The sequence below is a fragment of the Arvicanthis niloticus genome, chromosome 22, assembly GCF_011762505.2.
Source record: "Arvicanthis niloticus isolate mArvNil1 chromosome 22, mArvNil1.pat.X, whole genome shotgun sequence".
NCBI classification, from domain to species: Eukaryota; Metazoa; Chordata; class Mammalia; order Rodentia; family Muridae; genus Arvicanthis; species Arvicanthis niloticus.
This window is the reverse complement of record NC_133429.1, coordinates 39,361,008-39,383,112: the sequence shown is the minus strand read 5'-3', so window position 1 is coordinate 39,383,112 and position 22,105 is coordinate 39,361,008. Positions and strand designations below refer to the sequence as shown.

Here is a 22,105-nt window from a genome sequence, read left to right as displayed (position 1 = left end):
ACCCAGGAAGATGGAGTCCATTGTGACTTCAGTGAGATCAAAGATGTGCAATGGATGAGGCGCCAATGTTTAAGCTCTGCTGTATCCGCTCTTTCCTGATATCAGGTTATTTCCCTACATGCAAAAAATCTGCCCAGCTCTGGGTTTATGGAATTCAGTAAAATATACAACTGTAAAAGCAAACGTTACCCTGCTCGTTTGGAATGGATTCTGGCAAGCATCCTCAGATAAAGACACAAGCGTGCTCTTTGTTCCTTTTCATGAACGGGCATTGTACTGCTTTGAGGCCCAGTCTACATCAGCAAAAATAAGAATGTGTGTTTCTGATAGGTGTTGGCTTTGCAAAACTGGGTAAATAAGACCCACATTTCCTATAACACATGAGTACACAAGCAGCTCATTCTTCAGCTCAGGATGGAAACATTTATTTTTGGCATTCTTGGTTCTTTCTGCATTAGCTTCACAGATTTTTTTTTTCTCAGTCAGATGTCGATGTTGGATGGCTCTAAATCATAAAAAGTATCTAGATAAAGGGAGTGACTGATGTCCAGCTATAAACCCCTGTAAATATTTATGAGAAAATCATACAATCTTTGGAGATTTCTTTCGGAAACTGTGTGTGTTGCTCCTCTTTAAATGGTGGGTGATGGTGTTCGTTTGGTTTTTGTGATGCTGCGCCAAAATGTAAAGAGAGAATGGTCCTTCTTTATCTGTATGACTCCTCCCCTTGCAGAACAGAGAGCCTTGTTTTGTAAAACGAGTGACCCGGGCACTACACTGGACGGATGCTTTACAGGGCCAGGCAGGAAATGAAGACAGGAGACCCTGTAACACTGTGCATATGATTTGTCTTCTAAATCCATTGATATTTGCAGTCTTAAGTTATGGTTTTACTGCTGTGAACAGACACCATAACCAAGGCAACTCTTATAAGGACAACATTTAATTGAAGCTGGCTTACAGGCTCAAAGGTTCAATCCATTATCATCAAGGCGAGAACATGGCAGCATCCAGGCAGGCATGGTGCATACCATGCATGCACAGGTACCTGCAGAGTCCAGAAGAGGGCATCAGACCCTCTGGATCTAGACTTACAGGTCTTTGTGACTTATGGACATGGGTGCTGAGAATTGAGTTTGGGTCCTCTGCGAGAGAGGTACATCTACCTTTCTTTCTTTCTTTCTTTCTTTCTTTCTTTCTTTCTTTCTTTCTTTCTTTCTTTCTGGTTTTTTGAGACAGGGTTTCTCTGTGTAGCCCTGGCTGTCCTGGAACTCACTCTGTAGACCAGGCTGGCCTCGAACTCAGAAATCCACCTGCCTTTGCCTCCCAAGTGCTGGGATCAAAGGCGTGAGCCACCATTGCCCAGCGAGGTGTACATGTTCTTAACTGCTAAGCCGTCTCTGCCTCACTACCCCCAGACTTCTTGTTATTCATGTTAATTCTTGTTAATTCTTGGAATTCATGGAGTTTGATGACGTTCAGATAGCATCTTTGTGTCTCGGTGAGAGAGCAAACAAGAGTCTAGACAAGATTTAGGAACATCTTGTGGCTTCTCAGTCCTTTGCTTCCTTTTTTGCTTCACCTTATCCACTTTGGTTAGACATGTGTGAGACTTCATCATTACGTGAAGGCTCTGCAGGAGGGAAATAGATAAAACCTGTCCTATATAGAACATTTCCTGTCCCGATTAAGAAGAGAAGGCATGGCTCATTTGGGGGCACAATGACAATGGGAGAGACTCACTAGAGATTGAAGTGGGACACTTTATAGATATAAAGCGAGTGAACAGACATACCACATATTGATGATACATCTGAGGTGTGAGGACTTAGCAGACATACCATGTATTGATGACCTATTGATGAGCATGTAGCAGAGAGCAGTAGACTGTTGCAGGAGCCGGAAGGGAAGTTGAATGGAGTTAATTTGAATGTAAGTTTGTGCTCGTGACCACAAAGCAATGCAGAAAAGCCCTAACAGATATATGGGGTATTAATGAGGAATGTCCGAGCTGGGCTACTGTGTTTCGTGTGTTGGGAAGGGGACAGTGAGGTGGGATTCTCTGTATTGTCACTGTGATGGGAAACTCAGCAGCACTAAGATCTATGGCGTCTCAGAGCAGTTCCAAAAGACATTGGATATTTTCCCATAGCAGAAGCTACAGATTCTTTCAAGGCAAGTGTGCTTACCTAGGTGACATCTGGGACTTTAAGTAGGGAGACACTCTGGCTGAAAAACCTAGTAGACTTTTAGTTTAATTTGGACCTCTTTAAAAGAAGTGTTTGGACCTGCCTCCTTATCACGTAAGACAGTCTCATAAGTGAGGTGTCTGTGGGGCTGGAAGATGGATCAGCAGTTAAGAGTGTTCATTGCTCTTCCAGAAGACCCATCTTCAATTCCCAGAACCCGAGTTACCTGTAACTCCAGCTCCAAGGGGATTGAAAACCTCTTGTCTCCTTGGGCACACCCACACATATGTATCTACCCACAGAGACCCACAGACATGCACACATACACAACCCAATAATAAAAATCTTAAAAAAAAAATAAAAATAAAAAACCCAAACCCTAAAGGAGACACTTAGACCAGGACTCAGAAAAGATGAGGCTGTACAGAACCATCTCTTCGAAAGTTAAGTAGATAGGCAACCTTTCAGTCGTTTCGTGTTCCCAAGAGAACCGGAAGCCTAAGTTGACGGTAGTGATGGCGTGCCCCTCAGAAACTCACAAATATTTTCTCAAACGCTGATAATATAAAAGTTTCCAAGTGCCATTAGACATATAATTACTGTCATTATCAAAGTGCCGTGGAATGCCTTGCAAATGTGAGCTGTCAAGCACTTAAGCTAAAGTCCCCCTCCCCCACTGCGGACTCAGGCTCAGGCTTCTGTGAAGTGCTCCGCAGAGCATTTACTGTCTCGCTGCAGGTTCTTTATTTGGCATGCCCTACAAACTACATCAAAAAGAAGACAAATGTTTATGAAGGCATCCCTTAATGGACGGTAAAGCCATGCAATGGGCTCCCCCGCTTTCATAGGCTGAGCTAATGTGGCAGGGCATATATTAATAATTTAAGAAAGAAACACACCTGGAACTCATTTTCTGTTGGGTCAGATACATTAATGGGGTGGTGTGGGGGAAAGGTGATTTTTTTTTCCCCTTCATCCTCCTGGGGATTGGGGTGAGACTTTTGAGTTTTTGAACTCTGAACTCTATCTTTTGCTCCACTCCTGGGCCCCGGAGGCTCTGAGGCTACAGACCCCCGAAGACTAGAAGTTTCTTTGCTCAGAAGATAAAGCAAAGTCAAGGAGCTGGGCAACTGAAGGGATGGCACCCTGAGGTACAGGAGTTGCTGTCACGCTGTCGCTGGGAGATGCAGAAACTCCAGTTCCAAGTCGGACCTCCACCCTCCAAGGAAGAGGTTAGAAGACTCTTCCCTTTGATCAGCCAAAGGGGAAAGATTCTAAGATTCTAAGTTCTAGATTGAGAGGAGGAGAGTCAGCAGAGCCCACTCTGCTTTGAGAGTGAAGATTAAAATGTAAGTGCCAAGTTGGACATGGTGGTACACGCTTTAAATTCCAGAAACCAGAGGAGCAGAGGCAGGTAGATTTCTGAGCTCAAGGTCAGCCTGGTCTACAGATCGAGTTCCAGGACAGCCAGGGCTACACAGAGAGATCTTGACAAACAAATCAAAGCAAAAAGTTCCTATGTCTGTGGCGGTTTGAATAAGGATGGCCCCACAGTCACCAGGGAATGGCGTTGTTGGAGGAAGTGTGGTGGACTCTAATGTTTCAAAGGCCCATGCCAGGCTTGGTCTTTCTGTCTGCCTGCAGATCAGGATGTAGCCCTGTTACTTTTCCAGTACCATGCCTGTCATGCCTGCTGCCATGCTTCCTCCATGACAGTGAACTACATCTCTAGAACTTCAAGCAAGCCCCCGATTAAATGCTTCCTTTCGTAAGAATTTCCTTGGTCATGATGTTTCTTTACAGCAACAGAACAGTGACTAAGACCAATGGGTGCCAACCTTCCCGATGCTGTGATCCCTTAATATAGTTCTTCATGTTGTGGTGACCCCCCCCCCAACCATAAAATTATTTTTGTTGCTAGTTCATGACTGTGATTTTGCTACTGTTATGGATCATAGTGTAAATGTCTGATAAGCAGAATCTAATATACGACCCCTGTGAAAGAGTCATTAGGGAGCACCCATAAGGAAAATAGAATTATTTTTCTCTGACAGTTCAACAGAAGTCACAAAATAAAACACATAAAATATACAATGCGCTGAGGAATTACAAATGCTTTCAGTAAAAAACTGGGCGGTGGCCATGAAATGCCATCCCGGGAGAGTATTGCATTGGTAGATTAGGGTCAGATGGGGTGGATGATAACACCACCTACTTCCACGAAACCTCTGAACCTGGAAGCCTCTCATCTGAACTGCTCTCTGTTCCTGAAACTAACCTGTCAACTCTGTCCTTCCCGTCCTTGCTTTATGCATCCCCTGACCTGTAATGCTAGTCTGCCCTCCACCTGCCCGGGCAGCTTCTGTAGAGACTCAACTTTAGCCTTTCTTATTGTTATTTACATACGCTGTGCAGGGAGGAGACACTTCAGATACTTTCCTCATGTCAAGAAAACCCAGTCCTTTGTACTGTTGGCCTCATAAACACAGCCTCAGAGAGCTCTCGCTGGTTAATGATTGCAAGGTTGGTGAGCAAGCTTTAAGCTTGCATGACAAATCCAGCTTGCAACCTCAAGGGAACAAACTTGATTCTCTACAACATTCTACCACACAGATGCCGTCTTGCCCCACTGCTGTGCCAAGTCTTCAGATAGCAGAACCCTTCCAACCACAGAAACAGGCTCTCGATATTATAGAAACAGCCCCGCCCTTCTTGCTAAGCAGAGGGAGATCTGATTTCATGATGACAGGGATGATGTCAGAAGTAAGGTAGACTTAATGAAGGTGAATAAGTATTATCTAACTACCTGTGTTTAGATCAGAGAATGACTAATATAAGGTTAAAAGCACTTCTGTCCCAACCTAAAGCTTTTTCTTGTTCAACGACACTGAAATGCCTTTGATCTCAATTGCAGTTTAAAATCAAGATGTGAAAAAAAAATGGGACTGACATGGTAGTATATACCTTTAATCCCAGCACTGGAGATGGAAAAGCAAGTAGGTCTCTGTGAGTTTGAGGCCAGCCAGGGCTGCTGCATAGTGAGACTTTGTCTTAAAACGAGAAAATGGCAGCCTTTAATCACAGCAGCAGGCAGATTCTGAGTTCAAGGTCAGCCTGGACTGCAGAGCGAGTTCCAGGACAGTCAGGGCTACACAGAGAATCAGAGGGAGTGGGTTTTGTCCTACATGTGGGTTCTGGGAGTTGAACTTAGGTCATCAATCTTAGCTGCAGTCATCTGTAAACATTGAGACATCTTTGTGGCTACAAAATCACAAATATTAGTTAAAGCTTTGTGACTATTCAGTTTTAAAGAACAAATGAGTCCTCCTTCTTCCTCTCCCTCCTCTCCCTCCTCTGTCCTCTTTCTCCTCCTCTCCTTCCTCTTCCCTCTTCCTCCTCCCTCTCCGCCCTTCTACGTCCTCCAACTCCCCTCCCCATTCTCCCTCTCCTCCTCCTCTTCCTTCTTTCTCTTCCAACCCCCCTCCTTCCTCCTTCTTTCTTTCTCCTCCTCCTTCATCTCCTCTTCTTTCTTTCTTCCTCTTCTCCCTCCTCCTTCTGGAAAATATCAAATGGTGATGATGTCAGTCCAGTGGGTCCTGAGGCCACAGTCATGGTAGAGGCTGTGGCAATGAAGGTATAGCCAAAGACAAAGAGTGAGTCCCTGGGCCACCTGGTCAAGGACATGAAGATCAAGTCCATGGAGCAGATTTACCTGTTCTCCCTGCCCATTAAGGAATCTGAAACTACTGACCTCTCCCTGGGCGCATCCCTGGAGGATGAGGTCACTAAGATGGTGCTGGTGCAGAAGCAGATCCGAACTGGACAGCAGACCAGGTTCAAGACTTTGTTGCTACTGGGGAGCGCAAAGGTCACGTTGGTCTTGGTGTTAAGTGCTCCAGGGAGGCAGCCACTGTCATCCGAGGGGCTTTCCACTCTCCCTGTGCAACAAAGCAATCAGGAGAACAAGATGGCCAAGCCCCACGCTGCTCTGTGCAAGGCGACTCTGTTGGTGTGTCTCTTCCCTGGCCCAGAGACGCTGACATTATCTCTGCTCCTGTGCCCAAGAAGCTGCTGCTGATAGCCGGTATTCCAGACAGCTACCCAGGGGCCAGGGGTTGCGCTGCCACCCTGGGCAGCTTTACTGAGGCACCCTTTGATGCTACCTCCAAGATGTACAGCTATTTCACCCCTGACCTCTGGAAGGAGACTGTGTTCACCAAGTCTCCTTATCAAGAGTTCTCTGGCCATCTTGTGAAGACCCACACCAGGGTCTCTGTTCAGAAGACCCAGGCTCCAGGTATGGCAACCACATAAGGGTTTTTATGTAAAAAATAAAAAGTGAATTAAGTCTGGGAGAGGGAGAGAGAGAGAAGAGAGAAGGAGAGAGGGAGAAAGGGAAAGAGAGAGGGGGCTTAAATAATCCTAAAATGAGTAAATTCAGAAGGAAGTAGACATTTATATGTTGCTAGTAGAAATGAAAATTACTGCAACCCTTTAGAAACTAATTTTTCAGTGTGGCCTTAAAATGTTTATAAAGGTAATTTCATTCTGGAAATTGTCTTAAGACATCCCTTGAAATGAAAATTTTTTTTACATATAGTGATCATATTATTAAAAGAGGCAAAAACTTGGAAATAAAATTTATATAATAATTATAGAAATCACAGTGTGGAATATTATGCTGCCGTTAAGATGAGGCTTAGCATGTCTGTTACTGTGGTAACTGAGGCAATGCGGCACACAATTCGTTGCATTCTGCTCCTTCCATGCTGACACTATGCTCACAAATGCTCAGATTCCGTTTGAAATAATCTGTGTCTTTCAACTCATAGATGTATAAAATTTGTTTTCCCGCCCAATTCTGGACATACTTAAATTATGACATTTTTTGTCATAAGAACACGAGATACATACAATCCATGAAACTTATTCAAGAATCAGTTTTTTACTCTTCTCCCTACTGTGTTAACTTCGACTCACTGACGATGGCAACAGGCTGCTGTCTGGGACACAAATAGGTGAAATTCAGGGCAGCTATTAAAGGTGTGGAGTTGAAGTCTGCAGGCTCGCCCCTCTTCCCGGCCTTTCCCCGCCCCCCCCCCCCCCCCCCCCCTGCATGAACACAACATTTTCAGCTGTTTGCTTGTGGCTTTTGTGCTTTGGGATTGCCTGGGTGTACTTGTCCTGTGTAAAAAAGTTGTCATGAGTAACTGCCTTATTCTGCTGCCACGGCATTAATAAATCTTGAATTCGCCCAGCTGGGTCAGGGCCAGACCTAAGCCTGGACCAGTTGGGCCCAGGAGGTTGTACTACAAGAAGCGCAGTGTTGTGTCCTAGCAACCGGAGCAACGGACTCCAATGTCCGCACAAAGCATCGGTTTAAAGACCGTACTTCCCCCATTAAATAGCTAAACAGCTGTATTATTCTTAGAGAAATTGTGAGGCAGGAATTGGAAAAAGCGTTTCCAGTTTTATAGCAAAAAAAAAAAAAAAAAAAAAAAGATTATTTTGGTTTGTGGATTGTCTAATGCTGCAGACTTAATGTTAAAGAGAATCGGGACTGTTTGATTTAATTACTCTTTGATGAATGCATATCTTTGATAGAGGATCATGATAAATATTAACTATGTATTAAAGGCCAGATCTGCATTTCCCCCCCCCCTGAAAATTTGGCTGAAAATAAGAATAAATAGCATCTACATGTTATGAACACTCTAAAATATTTGAAATTTGTATTTTAATTACTAATACATATTCATTATAGATGAATAAAAAGATTTCACTCACCCATAAACTCAGCACCTGCAGCTAAGTAGACTGTAGCTATTATTAATATATTGGCATGAAACGCTTCCTTTTTTTCTCTACATATGTACACATAGATGACATTCTATTCTTCCCAAATGGAGTGATTCTACCAAATATTAGAGTTACTATCATCAATACTTGTTAGTGGTTTTATGATACGTATGTTACAGTTTTTCTCTTAACCCAGATAACTCCCAAATAATTGAGACTGAACTATTTATTTATCAAGCTTTAACTGCACAACGACTGAGCAGTATTCCTTGATTTTAATCCTCTAGGTTAATCTGTCTACCTCCTGGTCAAAATCCTCATGATACTTGCATTTTTAGTATTGATCTGCCTCCTTCTGCTTCAGGTGTTTTCTCACAGTGTCTCCTGGACTCTCTCCCCTTGGCTGACTCCCTATTTCTGTCTCTTGTTCCCTCCCCAGGCTGGGAGGAAGTCCAGACCTATTCTCTCCCCTGCTCAGTCACTGGCTGATCAGCTAGCTTTATTGACCAACCAGGGAATGATTGGGATGGCAATGTTTATACAATGTTGAGACGCGAGATTCTTGTATTAGTGATTGCAACCACATACGGAGGCGCAGAAATTAGCATTTGAATAATACAAGGATAAGCTTTCCATAGGACACAATAACATACCTACAGATACTTTTCTATTGCTGTGATAAAACACCAAGACCAAGGCAACTGTGGTGGTTTGAATGTGCTTGGCCCAGAGAGTGAAACTATTAGGAGGTGTGGCCTTGTTGGAGGAAGTGTGTCACTGTAAGAATGGGCTTTTAGACCTTCCTTCCAGGTCCCTGGAACACAGTTTGCTCCTGGCTTCCTTTGGATGAAGATGTAGAACTCTCAGCTCCTCCAATCCCATGTCTGCCTGGATGATGCCACGCCCCTCCCCCTTGATGATACTTGACTGAACCTCAGAACTTGTAAGCCAGCCTTAATTAAATGCTGTCCCTTATAAGAGTTGCTTTGGTCATGGTGTCTGTTCATAGCAGTAAAACCCTAACTAAGACAACAACTTATAGAAAGAGAGTTTATTTGAGACTTAGAGTTTCAGAGAGTTAGAGTTCATGACTATCATATGATGGGGAGCAAAGCAACAGGCTGGCAGGCATGGCCCTGAGGCAGAGTTCAGAGTTACATTTTGATCCACGAACTAATTGGGAAGGCTATGAATGTTTGAAACCCCAAAGGATATCTAGTGACACACCTCCTCCAACAAGGCCACACCTCCTCATCCTTCCCAAACATTTCCATCAACTGGGGACCAAGCATTCAAATATATGAGCTTTGGGGACCACTGTCATTTAATCCACCAGACTAGCATATTGTTAACATCACTCCATGCCAATAACTACATAGTTCTACAACATTGTGTTGACAATAGCCACACAGGCTTACCTTCAATACCGTCCATTTGAGATATTTATAAACCAATGCATTGCAAACTTTAGTTCATGACCTTTAGCAGAGTAAAAAAAGCTGAAGTGTGTTATGGCTAGTAATCTTGGCTATTATACTTTAAGTATAAATTAACAGCTTTATAGTTTGCCTTGTTGTAAATAGCTGATGGCAGATTTTTCCCTTAACTTTGTCCATCTGACTTTAAAATATGGTATCATTTGTTTTCTGTAAGTTCAGGTTTTTGGATGATGCTCATAATTATTCTGAATAGGTCCAAAAATGGTGTGGGGCTTTTAAAAATTAAATTTATAAAGTGATTTGAGAATCGCTACCCTTGCATTAATACCCTTTTTCCTTTAGATATAAAGAGAATCTTTTCAGTTTATTTTTCTTTTATGTCTTTGAGCTAAGTTGTAGAGGACTCTTCATCCAAGCTTACATAGTCCCTCTTGAATTTGTCCACTGGCATTCAGTATTTAGTTACATTATTATATAAATACTATCATAGTTTTTTTTTTTTCCCAATGGAACACAATCCTATGTAGGAACAATGTTTCTATGCTTGTTTTATAATTAAGTATATTGGTTTCTAAAGGCAGTTTCCTACCCATGCTGTGTTGGTCACAAGTGAAGGAGAGCTATGGAGTCTAGCTAGTCTTTTGACTTCCATCCTTTGACTTCCATCCCTCTGCTTTCTTGGTCTTGTATTATTACAATCCCTTTCATTTCATTAAGTATATGTGGCCGTTTAACGAAAGCAGGATACCTGTGTGGCTTAGAGACATCTTTATGCCCCATCACCTTCATGAAGAGCCTGGTGAGCTTCTGAGTAACAGGACTGAGCCGCACACAGCAGGATCCACCCGTGGTGGCCTCGTCCATTGCCCTTGTCAACAGCTGCATATCCTTAAACAGTGCTTTCCAGGAACAGGAAGAATATAAGGACTGGCTAGGTCAGCCCCGTAGAACATAAAGGGCTGGCTAGGTCAGCCCCGTAGAACATAAAGGGCTGGCTAGGTCAGCCCCGGTACTGTATACAGGTGCCAGCTGTTCTCTGACAGGATGTTGTATTGAGTGCATCTAGCGTTTTCATTTTACAGATGAAAAAATGAGGACGGGAGAGATCAAACACATCTGTTCTTTATCCATTCATTTTTTTTTCTAGCACAGCGGTTCTCAACCTCCCTGATGCCGAGACCCTTTACTGCAGTTCCTCATGCTGTGGTGACTCCCAACCATAAAATCGTTTCCATTGGCACTTAGTAAATGCAATTTTGCTTCTATTACGAATTGTCACGATTTTAGGTTAGGGGGTCGCGACTCACAGGTTGATGAACCACTGGTCTAGAATGTATCGCGGATGTACCAAGCACATAGGTTTCTTTTATGGCATGAACTAGAAGTCCTCGTCCTCGTGCAATTATATATATATATATATATATATATATATATATATATATATATATATATATATATATTAAGGACTATATATTTTAAGGACTAGGATAACTTATTATTCTGGGTGAGCATGGCAAGCGTTGGACATGCTAAAAGGCAGAGTATGGTAAAATCACTGGGGAGTCCCTGCTCTGCAAAGCTCCAGTGCCCTCTTTGACAGTTCCTGGCATTTCCTTCTGCAGCTTGACTCAGGGAGGTGAGTATCATCTCCTCAGGAGGGCGAAGAACGGCAACTCTTGTCATTCGACCTTCATGACACAAGAAATTAAAAGTGGCACAAACATTGGGCGTGTCCTGCACTCCCACAGAGAGGCTGGCTGTCCCACGGTATGTAATACTTGGGAGTGCAGTGGCTCCGTCTTGTTTCCAGTGCCGCTGACAACAGCATCTATCCCTAGGCTCCCGCATCCGGAAAAGGAAGACGCTCTCTTTAGTGACATCCTGGTGAGATCCCACGTTTCACTGGACCACCGTCTGTGGGAGCAGTGTGCATGGTCCAAACACACGATTGATCGTGATGCCTCTGCTGTTGTAGGGGGCCATGTACATGGCCAGAGGGTACTCATTTTGCAGTAGGGAGATGCACACCATCAACGGTGGGAGAGAACCAGTGTCCTAGCCACTGGGTTCTCACAACAGATCCACAGTCTGGTCTGGAGCCTGTTCAGTACAGGCAGCCGAATGTCAAGAGTAGTGGTCATGGCCATGGGTCGCTGGGGTGATGGAATAGCAGCGTATTCTGCAAATTGTATTTTAACTGGGCAGGCACATAACAACAACAACAACAACAACAACAACAACAACAACAACACATATTAATGCCCTAGCCAAGGTTTGGGCACCTTTATGTCACACGCAGAGCACAGACCTCCAAAAGTAATCTGTCATCCTCTGAGAAGCATTCCAGGGTGGCTTGACTTGAAAAAGCTGATCGCAGGGGACCATGGCTCTTTCTTAGGGACTGTACTTCCTTTAGTTTACGTGTTCATCCTGAGCGTCGCACCCGCTCTGTTTCTCCTTTACATCTTTCCTGGTAAAACTGTGAGCAAACCTAAGACATCAAGGATGAGGCAAACTCAATAAAAAAGCAGATTCTGGGATTTTCCTTTGCATAGCAGACAGGTGGAATGAACATGGCCCCCATTGATCTCACAGAGAGTAGCTCTAGTAGGAGGCGTGGCCTTGTTGGAGTAGGTGTGGCCTTGTTGGAGCAAGTGTGTTATTGTGGGAGGGCTTTGAGGTCCCAGATGCTCAAACCACACCCAGTGTGACATTCACTTCCTGTTGTATGTAGGTGTAGAACTCTCACCTCTCTCTCCAGCACCATGTCTGCCTGCATGAGTCCCTGCTTCCCACCATGGTGATAATAGTCTAAACTCTGAATGGAAAGCCAGTCTTCCTTCATAAGAGTTGTGATGGACATGGTATCTTCATAGCAATAGAAACCAACCTAGGATGGCTGGTTTAGTCTGCTTAGGCAAAAACTTCTAATATCACCCCAAATTACCTTTAAAAACAGGGCTCTTGGCTAGAAGGGTACACAGGTTTACTTTGAAATAATAAAGTTATATTGTAAATCTTTGTTACTCTTCCATTAATGAAAACAATGTTCTTTTTGCATTGCTCACAGATACTTCATAAACACAGAACTTTCTGGACTATCTTCGTTTGTTAGGATTGATTTGGATTTTTTTTCTTTTTTTTCTTTTTGGTTTTTCGAGACAGGGTTTCTCTGTGTAGCCCTGGTTGTCCTGGAACTCACTCTCTAGACCAGGCTGGCCTCAAACTCAGAAATCCGCCTGCCTCTGCCTCCCAAGTGCTGGGATTAAAGGCGTGCACCACCACTGCCTGGCTTGGATTTTCATTTTTTTTAAAAAAAAAAATTATATTCTTAATTCTTATAAAATACTTGGAGTTAAGGAAGCTTTTCGACAAGAGAATTCTGAAGACTCTGAAGGGTTTGAGTTGCCTTAACACAGTAGGCAGTTTAAATACAGGGGAATATTTCTTTGATATTAACTCAGCTTAACATCAAATTTTGTTAGACTCTTAAAAGTCAGTTTGAAAATTTCAGCTTTAATATAAGACTGTGTGTGCATGTGTGTGCATGTGTGTGTTTTAACCTATGAAAGCCAAAGGAAAGCTGAAACCCAGAAATAAAGAAAACCACCCAGGGCTCCTTGCCCTCTGCCCCCCTGGCCATGATGAGGTTTAGGGAGGTTTGATTTTGATAAGCACACACTCACTGTGGAAAACTTACAAACTTCTCTTCGCTCTTGTTTGCTACAGCCCATAAAGTCCTTGTGAACACAGGGACTTGTTATCTGCTGACAAAGGAGACAGTGATCCAGGACAAGCTGTCTTTTTTTTTTTTTTTTTTTTTTTGGTTTTTTCGAGACAGGGTTTCTCTGTGTAGCCCCGGCTGTCCTGGAACCCACTCTGTAGACCAGGCTGGCCTCGAACTCAGAAATCCACCTGCCTCTGCCTCCCAAGTGCTGGGATTAAAGGCGTAGTACAAGCTGTCTTGTCCTTTCTATTAGCAAGAAAGGGACTCTGCTCTGTGTTTGGATGCAGAACAGCCAGAGGGAAAACTGTGCATTGTACATCATAAATCCTTTGTTTTATTTGCTTACCACGAAACTGGAAATTATTTATATAAACTCATGTGTGTTTTCTGCAAGTGACCCCCCCCCAAACAAAACAAAACAAAACAAAACAACAACCCAAACTATTCAAGGGGGAAGCATTGCTCCTTTAGCAAATTAAACAAGACAGTAACTTGCCTGTCCTTGGGAATTTGAGGAGGGGCGGATAGGAAAATGGGCAAAGGGGTTTTTCTTTCTGTCATAAGGTATATATTCATCCTGCAGCCTTCCGTGTGCTGGGCTGGGCTCTGGGTTGAAAATATCAATAAAGTGGCACCCCTGCCCTGGCGTGGCTCATTTTGCAAATGAGCTAGACAGGCAAACACATCATTTCAAGCCTGGGAGACTTAGTCTGTAATGAGAAGCACCTGGCGGGGCCTGTGAACCCCTCACCCGAGGCAATCCAGTGGGAACAGATACAAATCACAACAGAAAGTCCCAGGTTTTCAGCTTTATTGATTCCAAATGATGCTGTCTGGATACCTAGTATCATTCATTGCCTAAGACACGGGTGGCCAAGGACCATACGTTGGGGAACTTCAGGAGGGTCTCAGACACGGGTAGCTTCAACTTAGAGGCCTTTCTAGGAAAAATGCTGTATTTCTGTCGTTGACAAGTTGGTCTGAGTCCCAGGACAGAGCCAGTGGTCTCTGCCTTCAAAGACTGCAGTGGATTTACGAGTGAGTCTCCGACTAACAGTAACTCACTGCGTGTCACCTAGGTGCTCTCAGCTTATACATCACCCCTCCTGGAGCCTTTCACCGACAGAGGGGGATTTATATTGAAGCCGGTGAGACTTATGTTTTGGAGCTTGGAGGCATGGGCAGTGAACAGATTCCATGTTTGTGCTTTAGTGAGTGTAGTGAGTGGAAAGCATTTTAACCAGGATCAACTAAAATCCATAGACCCTTCTGCTCTGTGTGTGTGTGCATGTGTGTGTTCATGTGTGTGTATATGTGCATGTGTGTGTCTACATGTATGTGTATGAGGTATGTGGCCATGTGTGTGTATGTGTATGGGGTGTGTGTATGTGTGTGTATGAGGTATGTGGGGATGTGTATGTATATGGGGTGTGTGGGCATGTATGTGTATGTATGATGTGTATGGCATGTGCGTGTGTATGTGCGTGTGTGTATGTATGAGATATGTGGGCATGTGTATTTGTATGGGATATGTGTGTGTGTGTACATGGGGTGTGTGGGCATGTGTGTGTGTCTGTGAGCATGTGTGTGTATGTACATGAGGCGTGTGGACATGTGTGTGTGTCTATGTGTGAGCGTGTGTGTGTGTGTGTGTGTGTGTGTGTGCACCTGGAGTGTGTGGGCATGTGTGTGGGTACATATGCTGCAGAAGCCACAGTAGGATTCCAGGGTTCCGCTTCATTACTCTCTGGCCTATTTCTTTAACACAACATCTTTCATTGAACCTAGAGCTACTCTAGTGGTCCTGACAAGCTTTCTGTCTCTGTTCCTCTTGGTGCTGGGGTTACAGACATGTGGCTTTTTAATGTATATGCTTGTGATCTGAATCCCTCAGACCCTCCTCTCTCACACAGCCATCTCTCCAGTCACTGATTCCTTTTTTTTTTTTTAACTTTAATTTTCTTCTTTCTGTTCTTCCGGTGGCATTTGAGTAGCTGTAGGCTTTCCAGGAAACTGACAGAGAGGTGGTTGCTCATGCCAGCTAGACTTATGTCACCTCGACAGCAGCTAGAGTCATTTTGGAAGAGGTAATCTCAATTAAGAAAGTACCCCATACCAGACTGCTGTAGCCAAGTCTATGGGACATTTTCTTGATTGATGATTGATGTGGGAGGAAACAGCCCACTGTGGGCGGAGCCACTCCTGGCCAAGTGGTCCTGAATGGTACAAGAAAGCAAGCTGAGGAAGCTTTGGAGTGCTTTTGGGTGCTGTCAATCACCCCCAGAGACGGGAACCAACGCTGCATTCTCTCACCTTCCAGCACAACCCTGATGGTGCCGTTAGAGCCTCGTGGGCCAGGCCATGGCTAGATTTACCCTGAGGACACTCTGGCTTGACTTCTCACCTTCCCATCCTGTTTGCCTCACTTGGCAGATTTTTCCTGAGAATGTCTTCAGTGAATACCCAAGATCTCCGTCTCAGCTATGACATCACGCTTATCTGTGTATAGGCTGTGCCCAGTAGAACCTGCACTTCGGAGAGCAGAAACTGATGTGTGGTTCTCATTGCTATATTCTTTTTTCTTTTTTAAATTTGTTTACACTTTACATCCTGATTGCTGTCCCTGCTCCTGGTCCCCCCCTCCCACAGTCCTTCCTCCCATTCCCCTTCTTTTCTCCTCTGAGAGACTGGAGGAGCGCCCCCTCCAGAATTCCCCCACACTGGTACATCAAGCCTCTGTAGGGCTAGGCGCTTCTCCCTCTGAGGCCAGACAAGACAGCTGTTAGGGGAGCAAATTCCACATACAGGCAACTGCTTTAGAAATAGCTCCTATTCCAGTTGTTCGGGACCCCCATGAGGACAGAGTTGCACATCTGCTACATAGGTTTGGGAGGCCTAGGTCCAGCCCATGTATGTTCTTTGGTTGGTGGTTCAGACTTTGAGAACCCCAAAGGTCCCGACTCTGTTGATCTTCCTGTGGAATTCCTATCCCCTTTGGGGTCTGCAATCCTTCCTCCTATTTTTCTGTAAGACTCCCCAAGCTCCATCCAATGTGTGTGGGTCTCTGCATCTGTCTGAGTCAGCTGCCTGGGTGGAGCCTCTCAGAGGACAGCCATGCTAGGCTCCTGTCTGCAAGCATAACAAAGCATCACTAATAGTGTAAGTGGATTGCCCATGGCGTAGGTCTCTAGTTGAGCTGACTTTGCTTGGCCATTTATCAGTCTCCGCTCCATCTCCCGTCCCTGCACTTCTTGTAAAACAGGATAAATTTTAGGTCTGCCTGTGCCTTGATATGTAGTTCATTACAACCACATGGAATGAATTGGATAATCCCTGGTGTCTACAACTTTGTGTGTGTTTTCTCTAACTCTTATGACACCAGAAAGATAGATATTGTTTATCTTCTATAACAAATGGAGCAGTGAGATGCAGCAGGATTGTTGAGCATTTTACTAATGGCCACGGAAGGTAATGTTTCGGTTGTTGTCCAGCTTTGGTGCCGTCTGACCTCAAGGGAGGGGACCCAGCATTCTTCTGTGTTATTCTGACTCACATTTTGGTGTGGACCCTTCCTTGATTCAGCCTAAGGACAAGCTGTGCAGATGGAGAAAGGACACATAGCACAGAGAACGAGTCAGGACTAAGGTGAGTCCCTTTCCTTGGACAACCTCTTACCTCCCTCCCAGGTTATCTTCCCGAGGATGAGGAAAGATACCTACCATCTCCTCCAAGAGAACTGGTCCAGTAAACTCAGCAACACTGAGACACATCAAATGTCCAGAGCAAAGAAAGCATCCATCTCAGCCATTAAACGTCTTGCAGAGTTGTTATGCTCTAGTTTAAAAGCAACCTCTTTCCAGGGTCTCTGGCAAGGTGAGGTTCTCTTCATGGGACACACCCCACCCCCACAGGACCAACAAGACTCTCTCATAGAGTCTCTTAAGTAACTATTCCTTTCCCAATAACCAGCCTGTGACTGTGTGGGACTCCCGGCTTTGTGGAGTGACTTCAGTTTCTTTCTAGAAACATTTCATGACATTTAGTAATGTCATCATGTGTGGCCACCACCCTGGGGAAAGAATAAGCTAAAATGCACACAGTAGGTATTTTAGTGTGACAGTGGGAGTAAGATTAGTTCACCTAATCTGGTGACACTGGTAATACTTCAAATTGAACAGGGAGTTAGATTTTGTGTGGGTATATGTGCATTTATGGGTGTGATACATGTATGTGGAAGTGTGGAGATGTGCGTGCATGTACACATATATGTTCATGCATGTGGAGGCCAGAAGTCAACGTCGGACACTTCCTTTATCATTCTTCATCTTATTTTTTTGAGACAGGGTCTCTCACTTGAACCTGGACCTCGCCAGACTAAGCCAACTTGACCAATGAGTTTCAGGGATCCACCTGTCTCTGCTCACTAGCAATGGGCTACAGAGGCATGCTGCTCTCCATGGCTTTTACATGTGTGCTAGAAATCTGAACTCAGATCCTGGTGCTTGTCCAGGATTGAGTTGATTGAGCTTCTCACCTGACTAGGAGTTAAAGTAACACAGAAGGTACTCAGGTTTAAACTCTTCAAGGAAAGGGAGACATCAGCTGTTGTTGGATGCAGTTGTCAGGACGCCATAGAAATGATACATTTCCTCCTGGTGTGAAGGCAAGGAGAAGCCCAGGGTGCTGACCCTCCACTAGCCCCTGGCATGAAGAGGCCAACTCCCCCAGTTTCTTCCAGATGCTAGCTTATCTCTTCCATTATGATTTGAATGTAAAATATCTCCCACCGGCTCATTTGTTTGAACCTTTGGTCTCCAACTGGTAATTGAGGAGGTGGCAGAACCTTTGGGAAGTAGGTGACCAGGCTAGGGGCAGGCCTGGAGGGTTATAACTTGCCTGCTCTAATTCTGATTCGTGCTGGGTCACAAAGTAAATGAGCAGTGGTTACATTCCAATGCAGATCAAGGCTCTCTGGCCACCATGCCACCCTGCCATCCTCACCGCAGAGTTCTCTGAAACTGTGAACCGGATACATTGTTTCTCTTTTAAGTCGCTTCTGTTTGGTATTCCGTCACAGCAAATGAGAAAAGCAACCAAAACACTGTCCTCCGCATTGACCCCTACCCAGTTCTCTCACTTTCACTTTCTATTCATCTAACCCTTTGTGGTGGTTTGACTATGCTTGGCTCACAGGAAGTGGCACAATTAGGAGGTGTGGTCTTGTTGGAGTGGGCGTGGCCTTGCTAGAGTGGGTGTGGCCTTGTTGGAATAGGTGTGGCCTTATTGGAGGAAGTTCATCACTGGGCTTTGCAGTCCTATGTTCAAACTCTACCCAGTGCAGAAGGGTTTCCTCCTGGCTGCCTTCAGATCAAGATGTAGAATTCTCAGCCCCTTCTCAGTAAGGACCTGCCTGCATGCTGCCATGCTTCCCACTATGATAATAATAAACTGAATCTAGGAAACAGTAAGTCATTCTCAATTAAATGTTTCCCTATGTTAAGAGTTGCCTTTGGGCTGGAGAGAGATGGCTCAGTGATTAAGAGCACTGTCTGTTCTTCCCGAGGTCCTGAGTTCAATTCCCAGCATCTTAATAGTGGCTCAGAGCCATCTGTAATGGGATTTGATCCCCTCTTCTGGTGTGTCTGAAGGCAGTGACAATGTGCTCATATACATAAAATAAGCAAATCTAAAAAAAAAAAAAAAAAAGAGTTGCCTTGGTCACCGGTCTCTTCACATCAATGGAAACCAAACCCTAACTAAGATACCTTCTTATCTTTGTTTTTTTTCTTTAGAATTTAAGACTTGGTCATATATTGTACTTTTGGGGTCCCAGGTGGCATAGATCTGGGTGTAACCCCAAATTGTTCCTTTTCAGTGAGCTATGTAAGTCCTCATCTGCAGAAGCAGGGACATTCTGTAAGTTATTTGGCGGAATAAATAAGACACTCAAGGATCTGGCCCATGGGATGCTCTGGGTGATGTTTATAAGGTAGTATTTCCTCTTCCCTCATTTTTAAAGGACCAAGAACACAGTAGCTATTAAAAAGCTGCTTTCATGTGGGTGTTTGGAATTCAATTTAGTGAACTTTCAAATATATGTAATGTTTGAGATTGGGAATGACTTAGAGATGATTATTATAATTCTTTAGTGCCAGGCCCTGGAATCAGGGAAGTCCTCACCATAAATGTCTGACAGGACCCTCCCTGGGTACATAAGATGGACACTATTTTTATTATCCAAGATACAGTCTTTATTACTCAGGAGCTGCCCTTCGTTGTATAGACAAAAGAGGTGGGGCTGGAGAGTCGAGGAATTTACATGAGGTCACACTATAGAATCCTGGCACCAGAGCAAACTGCTTGGTCTGGTTGGTACATCGACTGCAGCCTCGTGAGACAGAAGCCGAGACGGAAGCCCAGCAACCGGGGATCATTTGTTTCCTGAAACAACTGAAATTCGTTCTGACTTATCTTTATGTGTGTGGGTGCTTTCCCTGCATGTTTGCGTGGGGAATTAGTCCTTTTTCACAACAGTGGAAGTAACGTGCAGTTACACGAAATGGGAGGAGTTAAGACAGAGCTGGTTTGCTCTCCAGGGAAAGGACTTTTGTGAGGAGTGGGGATGTGGAGAAAAGTGTGGAAAATGACATTCTATGGCGGACCAGAGCCAGTGAATAGCACAGTTCTGATGTGGAGTCTTTTAGGGTGTTTGCAGATTAAGATGCAGGCTGAGCCTTCTCTTTGTCTCTCACTGACTCTTTCTGAAGCCTTTGCAGGGAGCACAAGCCATGTTCACTGAGCTGTTTTCAGAGCTGGAGGAGGTGCGTGGTCACATGACAGATGAACCAGGTCCACTCCTCTCCTGTTTTCCTTTCTCACCCTTCTACATCTGTCTCATGTAGACAGATGCTCATCTACAGGCTTTTACCTTATTAATTTAGAATCAGCCAATGAACAGCCTTTCCTCAGGATCCTCAGAAGAGACCAGCATTTCAGATGCCTAAAATCCTTTATATAGATGCTCAGATTTGCATATGACATGATCACTTTCAGTCGACACAATCCTCCCACGCATTTTATCATTATGTAATATGTAATATATCATTTATTAATATGTAATATATTGTATATTACATTATATTAATATATCAGTAATATTATAGACAAATCGTTAATTAATAATCTTTTAATATTAATAGTATATTACAATGTATATAATATAAAAATATAAAATAATAATTTTAGTGTCTCTGTAACCTTGTAGCCACAGATGGCCACAAACTTACCAGGTAGGTAAAAATAACCTTGATCTCTTGTCCTTCTGGCTCCATCTCCTAAGTGTTAGCATCAAAGGCCTTCATCAGCCTCATGTTCGGCTTCACCCATGTGCTTTAAATCATCTCTAGATTACTTGGGACACATAATGACAATGTAAATGGAATGTAACTATTTGTCATTTACTATACTGAATTCTTCAGAAAATAATTTTAGGTTTTCAAAAGGTTTATTTTATTTCGTGTGTATGGGTATTTTGCCTGCGCGTTTATGTCTGTACACCACTGGTAGATGGGCCGGGGATGCCCATGGTGGTCAGAAGGTGGTGTTGGATCCCCTGGAACTGGAGTTACAGGTGGTTGTGAGTCACAAAGTGGGTGCTGGGAATGGAACCCAGGTCCTCTAAAAGAACAGCCGGTGTTCTTAACCACTGAGCCGTTTTTTTCTAGTCCTAGGAAATAGTTATAAAAACATGTTTTGGTGAGAGGTAGTGCTGAGGGGATGGCTTATCATCAGACCTGAGAATCTCGGGTTGATCCCTACCACTGCACAAAGGCTGGGCGTGGCAGTGTGTTTGTAGTTCTGATCCTGGGGAAGTGGGGAGAAGCATCCTCAGATCTCCCTGACCAGCCAGTCTACACCAGCTCTAGGCTCAATGAGAGACCCTTGTATAAAAGCTAAGGCGGGCAGAGATAGAAGAAGAGGTGCAGCATTGATCTCTGGCTTCCATATATGTAGACATATGCACACACCTATGCATACACCCATGAATATGTACAGATGTGCATGCCACACACTCACTTTTGTGTGTGTTTGTGTTAATAAAAAAGAATTGAAAACAAAACAAAACAAAAGACATTTGTCAGCGCCAGGGAGGCAGAGCATGAACAGACAGATCATAGATCATACTAACCAAGACAAATCCAGGCTGTATTGATGAGAACTGGAGACAGAAGCAACTAAGGGGCGGGATCCTCGATTCTTCATCTTTGACCTGAAGCCAGCAATGTCTTGGTTCTGTCTTGGTGAGAGTCCGGAAATGTCAGAGTGTTTAAGGGCTCTGGTTCTCAGTGCTATTTCTTGTTATTTTATTTTATTTATTTATTTATTTATTTATTTATTTATTTATATATATACACAGCTGCCTGGAAGTTATATGAGGCAGTAACCAAAACTTCAGTCCAGACGTCTAACACAAGAGGCACATGGATACCTTGTGGGTGGGCAACTGAACCACCAGCTCACCCCCATGCTTCAGCCCAGACAGGGACACTGACTGACCCTCAGTGTCAGCCTTCTTCTCGGCACTTGCTACTCGGGAGCTCTGCTCCCTCCCTACCTCTTAAGCTGCCATATGCACACCGGTAATACATTCCTTTCTAAAAACTCATCTTCACATTATCCATGGAATCTGTTCTTCAAGTTCAAGAGACAAAGAACTCGGAAGCCACCAGCCTGGGGATGCTTCAGTGATTGCTGGCTTTCTGGGCCTCCAGTCCCCTGGGTTATTACTCATCTTAGATGAAAAGGCATCTGCTGTACTTAAGAACCCTGATTTCGGTCTTGTAAAGTAGGAAGCATTACAAAGGCATTTGAGCAGAGAAATATGGTAGCAGGAGACTGGAGGCTGGAATAAATTCGTGGGTTGTGATAATAAAAGAAAAGAAGTAGCTAGC

At 44.1% G+C, this 22,105-nt stretch overlaps 2 pseudogenes; one reads left to right on the top strand and one right to left on the bottom strand.

Annotated features, from left to right (window-relative positions):
• Positions 1–5,834: 5,834 nt before the first annotated feature.
• On the top strand, positions 5,835–6,503 carry LOC143435724 (small ribosomal subunit protein uS5 pseudogene; annotated as a pseudogene).
• Positions 6,504–10,909: 4,406 nt separating this feature from the next.
• Positions 10,910–11,416, bottom strand: LOC143435623 (NADH dehydrogenase [ubiquinone] 1 alpha subcomplex assembly factor 3 pseudogene; annotated as a pseudogene).
• Positions 11,417–22,105: the final 10,689 nt, after the last annotated feature.